This window comes from Eulemur rufifrons, unplaced genomic scaffold (genome assembly GCF_041146395.1).
Source record: "Eulemur rufifrons isolate Redbay unplaced genomic scaffold, OSU_ERuf_1 scaffold_448, whole genome shotgun sequence".
In the NCBI taxonomy this organism is placed as follows: domain Eukaryota; kingdom Metazoa; phylum Chordata; class Mammalia; order Primates; family Lemuridae; genus Eulemur; species Eulemur rufifrons.
This window is the reverse complement of record NW_027183230.1, coordinates 7,511-15,000: the sequence shown is the minus strand read 5'-3', so window position 1 is coordinate 15,000 and position 7,490 is coordinate 7,511. Positions and strand designations below refer to the sequence as shown.

The 7,490-nt window shown below is 52.8% G+C and overlaps 1 pseudogene; it reads right to left on the bottom strand.

Annotated features, from left to right (window-relative positions):
• Positions 1-775: 775 nt before the first annotated feature.
• Positions 776-867, bottom strand: LOC138380425 (small nucleolar RNA U13; annotated as a pseudogene).
• Between the last annotated feature and the right edge of the window lie 6,623 nt (positions 868-7,490).

Genomic DNA, 7,490 nt, shown 5'->3' with positions numbered 1-7,490 from the left:
CTCCTCCTCCTCCTCCTCCTCCTCCTCCTCCTCCTCCTCCTCCTCCTCCTCGACCTCCGCCGGTTTCGTGCTGGGATCCCATGGTCCTTGGGGTTGACCAGATGTCCCGTCGCACTTAGTCTCTGCGGGGCTGGCCCCATCGATGCTATGGGGGGGGATCACCGCCAGGGGGCGCTGCGGTTGCGGGCTTCTCGACTCCCTCTCCTTCCCCACCCCTCCGCTCGCCCGCTCCTCCTTTCTTTACTCCCTATCGCCCCGCCCCCTTTTTTCTCCACACACACGCAATTATCACGCTCACGAACTATCCCGGGACCTGGCGTGACTTTCATCGCAATCTCCCCCCCCCCCGGACACACACACATAGAGACACACCCTCCCGGCAGGGAGCACCCTGAGTGGTCGTGCAGATGTCGCTGCTGCATGCGGCCTCCGCATGGGTTCGCTGGTTGACCAGATGTCTGGTCCTTGGGTGGTTGACCAGATGTCTGGTCTGTGGTTGTCATCCTGACAGGGAGGCTTCGGGACGGATTTGGTCTCTCTGGCCTCGCTGCCCCTAGGGATCACCCTGCGATCGGTATTCTTCTCGCGCGGGGCGAGGGGGCGCTCCGGAGCATTCCTCTCCTCTCGGAGTTTCTGTCTGCAGTCTCTCGACTTGCTCTCACTCCCCTACCCTGCTGTGTGACTTTCTTTTTGGTCCTTTCATTTTATCTATTCTCTCTTTGCCTTTTCCTGCCCGCCTTTCCGCTCCCCCCCCCCCCCCGGATTCATGGTTTCACGTCACGCGGGTGACGTGCCGACACACCAGGAGGCCCTTCTCACACGTGCGCGTGAACACGCAATCAACACGTTTATGAACTAGAAAGGGATCTGGTGTGACTTTGCTATTATTTCCCCTCCCCTCCTCCCCGCGCTGAGAATGAGTTTCCCCGGGCTCGTGTGCCCGCCTGGGAATCGGCTGCAGACGCCATGGCCCCGGGTCGACCACATGTTGCCCTGGGGTCCACCAGATGTCTCTGGCGAATTGGGGCCCTAGGGTGCTTGTGACGGTGTGGTCACTAGGTGTCGCTCTGGGCTCAGTATTCTTCCTTCTCGCTGTGACTTTGGTCTCTTTTTTTCGAAATTTCTTTCTTTCTTCCTCTTTTGCCCTGTTTCCATTTTCCCTTCTTAATCTCTTTCTCTCTTTTTGTTGCTTTTTTTCCACGGCAGATGGGTGATGTGTGTGTGGAGGAAACGCGGCGTCAGGGAGAAGACACATCTCACACGTGCTCGGGAACACCCGATCGTCACGCTTCTGAGTACCGACCGATGGATCTGGTCCCGAATTTTTTAATAGTTTTCTCCTCTCTCTCTCTCTCTCTCTCTCTCTCTCTCTCTCTCTCTCTCCCCCCCCCTTCCTTCTCTTTCCTTTCTCTCCCTTCCTTTCTTTCTTTCTCTCGCTCTCTCGCTCTCGCTCTTCTTTTCTTTCTGACAGAGTCTCTCGTTCTGTTGCCCTGGCTAGAGTGCCATGGCGTCAGCCTAGCTCACAGCAATCTCAAACTCCTGGGCTCAAGCGATCAGACTGCCTCAGCCTCCCGAGTAGCTGGGATTACAGGCATGTGCCAGCATGCCCAGCTAATTGGATATACGTGTGTGTGTGTGTGTGTGTGTGTGTGTGTATATATATATATATATTTTTTTTTTTTTTTTTTTGAAACAGAGTCTCACTCTGTTGCCCAGACTAGAGTGCCGTGGCGTCAGCCTAGCTCACAGCAACCTCAAACTCCTGGGCTCAAGCGATCCTACTGCCCCAGCCTCCCGAGTACCTGGGACTACAGGCATGCGCCACCGTGCCCGGCTAATATTTTTCTGTATATATTTTTAGATACTGTTTCTGTATATATTTTTAGATATATAGTTTCTTTCTATTTTTAGTAGAGATGGGGGTCTCGCTCTTGCTCAGGCTGGTCTCGAACTCCCGACCTTGAGCGATCCACCCGCCTCTACCTCCCAGAGTGCTAGGATTACAGGCGTGAGCCACCCCGCCTGGCGTGTACGTTCTGTATTCACAGCCAGACGGAAGGCAGGGAGAATGTTACCCTTTCAAAGCCCGCCCTGCTCGCCTCTCAGCCCACCGATGGCACTCTGAATCCCGTGGCATTCCTTCACTCAGCTGAATTCTTCAGCACCCGACCCCCCCCCCACCCCACCCCCGTGCCACGGGAGTTCGTTCTCATGGCAGAGCCATCGAGGCTGTTGCCACACGTGTTGTAGGTGCCTAGGCAGACTGTGCCCTGGCCCCGAGGAGGTACGGAACCGCCTATCGCCTCGGGAGGGAGGGACAAGATGTGTCCGTGTCCAAGGCGACGTCCTGTCGATCACGAGGAGGCCTGCAAAGGCTCGTATCTGCCAGGCATTGAGCCACATCACATGAAACACCGGTGTGTTCCTTCACTTAGGTGGTGTCGCGTGTTGATACTCACAGAGGATGATAAACCCACTCGCATGCCGGCTGAGCCCCCTGTGTCTCCTCCTCTATCCACTGAGGGAAAAAACCGCAACGAAAGGTAGAAAACCACAGGGGGGGGAAGACTGCCCGTCGCTCTCCCTATGTGACCGTCCGGAGTGCTCGTTCAGATGGGAGGAGGTGTGTTTGTGTGTGTGTGTGTGTTTCATTGATTTTGGTGCCATCTTTTCTCTGCAGCTGCGTCAGAGGACAGCGATTTTTCCGATTTTCACTCCGCTGAGTGAATTGCCTTTTGAAGAGAATGTCCACAGGAAGCCTACGGTCCTCCCGCGGGGGTGGCCCTCCTCTAGAAATGAATCTCGTTTCTTGAACGGAGGGGACTTGTTGACGCCATCATGCTTTCGGGACGACTTCTCAGACGCTAGCTTTGGACCGCAACATAGGTGCCCCCGACATTGCCTCAAGGGTTCCGTGGTGCCTCCTGTCAAGAGACCCCACCGACCGTCCCCAGCCTGCCCGCTCAAGGGAGCCGGGCCCCTTCTGATCTGTCCGCCCGCCGGTGAAGCTCCCTCCCGAGGGTCGGAAAGCCCACCTGTTTCCCAGTTCGGTTGAATGATGGGGCACCCGGGCAGGGCACTGGCACCGAGTGACTCCATTCTGAGTCTGTCTGCTCTGGGGGGCGGGGGCGGGGGCGGGGGCGGGGGCGGGGGCGGGTGGGGGGGCAGTTCCGTCTCGACCCGGTGGCCTCCTACCGACTGACTCGATGGGACGGACCATTCTCACTCAGGATCGTGTACCTTCTTGGCCTAGGCACATCCCGGCACTGAAAGCCACTTTTCGGGGACACTCTCCCACGTACAGATAGATGGCCTGCACGAGTGCTCTTCCTTTCTCGAAACACTGGAAATCTGTCCTCAATTTTACCTGACCTACCTGACGGTGTGTGATAAAGGAGCATAGAACCCTCAGCCACCCTCCACCTTCCCGCTGTCCCGAGAGACAGTGCCGAGCGTGAAATTCTATCCCTGACTCTCTGTGTCCACCGGAACGTGGCCTGACTGCAGTGACGTCAGCTACGTCAAGTCGTTCTCTGGGTAGGGAAAGAACTTAACCAGATAGGCCCTATCGGTCGCTTCTCTGTTCTGATAGTTTTGTGGCAGCCATTTCTTTCCCCCTCTCTTTTCTTTTTCTGTCTCTCTCCCCCACCCCCACCCCCAAATTCTTTCTACGAAGACGTTTAGGATGTCAGATTCTGGCCACATGCCCCCCCCTAGGCATACGGGGGCCAGCATAGACAAAGGTCTTCGGTACCAAGTGTTCATTCCACGGTGACAGATATTGCCACTCTTGTATTGACCAGGGCGAGATGGTGAGTGGGTCAACTCTGAAACTCCCTGTACTCTACTTCTCTCTTGGGTAGGTCCCTGCCCCAACCCTCCGGCTTCTAGCACACACCCAGGGGCACTCTCTCCTCTCTGGATAAAGTTCCAGATGATCCGATCCGCTCCGAGGAGGAAGGGGAGCTGGCCGGGCCACCCACTGTGCGCCCCACCCCCGTCAGTCATAGGGTCCGTTCTTTTCAGGATGACACCGGCAGCGGTTGCTGGGTGTCACCTAGCGGCCACTTTGATCAGACCTCGGGATCCGGAAAGTCAGGTGACGTTGGGAGTTTAAGAGCTGACTCCCGGGAGGTGTGGAGGGCGGGGAGGAGAGCACGGTCCGGACGGTCCCACCCTCTTCTTCCCGGGCCCGCAGCTCTGGGCCCGCCCGGGGCAGCCCTAGCCTCTAGCGGGTCTCCGCCCACCCGCCCTGTTGTCTGCGGGAGGCGCCCCTCCTCCCGCTCTCTGCCTCCTCCCGGGACCGTAGGCCTCTGCCCGTCGTCTTTTTTATTTTTATTTTTTCCCTTTTGTTTGTTTCTCTTTTATCTTGTGTTTTAGGCTTATCGAATATCATATCGTATAAAAACTTAAATCACAGAATGAATTATATTAAGTAACAAGATGTGGCTTTTTATCCTACGCCGAGAACGATGAATTTTTCTCTTCGTGTCCATTTTCCTGTCCTGGAAGAAATACAAAGTTGCTCGTGATACTTCCCCATCATCTTCCAGTTTCCCCGACTGTCAACACGATGTATTCGATCGTATATCTTTGTGTGTGCACGTGGGCGCCTGTACCTATTTCTTTTCGGCATCAGTCTCAGGTCTTTTGGCACCTAGGGGGGAAAAAGGAGAAACCAATAAAGGACAGAAAGACGTTCTGTCGTTTTACGCTCCCCACCACCACCACCACCACCACCACCACTTTTGGGAGCTTGTAGTCTGGCCTATGTCCCCAAGGCAGGTTAAATCTTTTCTTAAAACTCCCAAGTGGTCCCCTGCCCCGCCCCCCCCCCCCCAGGTGGGCGGCCGGCAGAGTTCACAGGCTTTGTTTTTGGCAGAGCCTGGACGATTGAAATAATTAACCACAATCAACGCTAAAGCTGAGAACCCCTCCCCCCCTCATTAAAAGCTCTGTATTTCTGCCTAGCCCTATGTTCGGGGAAATTCGGAGGCTTGAGATGGGAAGGTCTACCCTATTTTCTCCTTTACCGGCAAAATAGACTCTCTCTTTCCTTCCTCCTCAAACAGCTTGTCCTCGTTATTCGGCCTCGTGGGCAAGTGGCCGAGCTTTCGGTAACACCAAGTCTTCTAAGTTGTGTTGTGTTATCGGTCTTGTTTTCTTTCTTTTCTTTTCTTTTCTTTTCTTTTTTTTTTTTTTGAGACAGGATTTCTTTCACTCTGTCCTCTCCCAGGCCGCCTTGGCCTGATTGTAGCTCACAGCAAGCTCCAAATCCAGGGCTTAAGTGATCCTCTCTGCCTCAGCCTTCTGAGTAGCTGGGACTATAGGCAAATGCTGCCACACCCGCCATAATTTTTCTTTTTTTTTTTTTTGTTGGTAGAGATGAGGTCTCATCGTGTTACCCAGGCTGGTCTCCAGCTGCTGGGCTCAAGTCACGCTCCCGTCTCTGCCTCCCAAGTTGCGGGGATCACGGGCATGAGCCACCATGGCCAGCCAGGTTATTTAAAGGTGATCGCTTTGCTATCCTGATACAAAACCCCAAATGTGCGAGTTTAAGGCACCAGACGGAGGGAGTCCCCACACTACATCGTCACGAACATTGAGGGTGGCTCACGAAACAGCTGGGATGTGGCCACACAGTAGTGATCGAGGAGATATATTCTAGTGGGATAGCAGAAATATAGAATGTCCTGAAGACACTAAATGTCGGAATGCCACAGCAGTCAATGGCTGACAAACTTCCATTCCATCGTGTCATGGTAGGCGGCTTACTTTTCTCCTGCTCCCTCGGTATGATTAAGGCCTGACGTAGAAAATGTCTACGTCTCATCCAAATCCATCGAGACGATGGAAGGGGGAACTGGGAGAGGAATAAAGAAAAACAAGAGGGGGAGAAGGAGGAAACTGCCTCCCCTGCCCCCATGCTACCCAATTAATAAATGAAGAATGGGCCGGGCGCGGTGGCTCACGCCTGTAATCCTAGCACTCTGGGAGGCCGAGGCGGGTGGATTGCTCAAGGTCAGGAGTTCGAGACCAGCCTGAGCGAGACCCCGTCTCTACTAAAAATAGAAAGACATTATATGGACACCTAAAAATCTATATAGAAAAATTAGCCGGGCATAGTGGCGCATGCCTGTAGTCCCAGCTACTCGGGAGGCTGAGGCAGTAGGATCGCTTAAGCCCAGGAGTTTGAGGTTGCTGTGAGCTACGCCACGGCACTCACTCTAGCCTGGGCAACAAAGTGAGACTCTGTCTCAACAAAAAAAAAAAAAAAAATAAATGAAGAATGGCCTCTTCCCTCCTCTTCCCAACCCCTAACTATGCCTGGAGGTGTATCGTAGGCCTACAGTCCTAAGAAATGTACAACTACTGATAGTAATGGGAAGAAATGCAGTCTAATAGGTTTCTGTGCAGTGGGACACCTGGCCAGGGCACTTACGGTGAATGGAGCTTGCAGGGCGGGCGGGAGGTTGCTCTGGGTGAGTCTGTGAGTTGGCGGTGAGTGGTGAGTGAATGTGAAGGCCTAGGACATTACTTACTGTAGGTTTTCATAAACCCTGGACACTTAGGCCACACGACATTTACCTTTAGAAATTTCTTTCTTCAATAATACATTAACCTTAGCTTACTGTAAGTGTTTTCACTTCATAAACTTTTCCATGGTGGTTTGGCTTTTTTTTTTTTGTTTGTTTGTTTGTTTTTCTTTCTTTTAAACTTTTGGACTCTTTTGCAACACCACGACTTAAAACACAAATGCGTTGCACTGTTGTACACAGATATTTTCTTTCTCTGTGTCCTTATGTGTTCCGTAAGCTTTTTCCTACTTTTAAAGTTTTTATCGTTCTATGCACTTTTCAAAATAATAAAAACTAAAACGGGGGGGGGGGGTGGGAGAGGGAAGGAGAGAAATACACACACATGAATATGTTTCCCAAGTGAACTGAGGAAGGGGGCCGAGTCAAGGTTCTCAGGGAGCCACCAGTGATGAAACGGTCAGGCTCAGAATCAGCATTGCAGAGTGGCTGCAGAGCCGGGGGGCCTGGACTGGCTACCTGGACGACACTCCGTGTTTGGTAACTTGGCGAGTCATACATCCTCTTGAGCCTCAGCCTCTTCATCTGCAAATGCAGAAATCATGGTGCCTACCCCACAGGGATATTGTGCAGAGTGAAAAAGCAAATGCAGGCAAAGCCCACAGAAGCACGCGTGGTAAACAGTAAGCCTTTAATCGTGGTCACAGTCGTTGTTATAGGATCATCTTCCTATGTCCTTGTCTTTTAAAGATTAGCAGAACCTCCCAGAAGATGAGAATGGGCTCCCCCTGAGCAAGTCTCGGCTGTAAAGTCACAGGCATGTTGAGCATGTGGCACAGAAGGCAGAATAAAAACCTGATCCCGGAACATTATGTTCCTGCAGGACATGAAATCATTGAAGGTATGGGAAATCCTACCTCATATCCGTTTTACTAGAACACCTATGATTGCGTA